This window comes from Mandrillus leucophaeus, unplaced genomic scaffold, assembly GCF_000951045.1.
Source record: "Mandrillus leucophaeus isolate KB7577 unplaced genomic scaffold, Mleu.le_1.0 Scaffold358, whole genome shotgun sequence".
NCBI lineage: Eukaryota > Metazoa > Chordata > Mammalia > Primates > Cercopithecidae > Mandrillus > Mandrillus leucophaeus.
In genome coordinates this window covers 1,281,608-1,281,833 of record NW_012103787.1, presented here as the reverse complement: position 1 = coordinate 1,281,833, position 226 = coordinate 1,281,608, and positions in this window count along the sequence as shown.

Genomic DNA, 226 nt, shown 5'->3' with positions numbered 1-226 from the left:
CTAATTCTAGTTAGCAAATGTATGTAAATTAGAATGAAGTGAAATTTGCTTTTTGGTCAAATGTTTAAAAAGGTCAATTTAAATTAGTGGACAATTTAAATCATAAAGCTTTTGAAGGCATGTAATTTGTATAAAATTTAAAAAATGTTATTTTCAAATAATTTCTTTTGATCAGTAAATTGTTATTTACTTAAATTCTAAGAATATTAATATTTATTTATTTAAC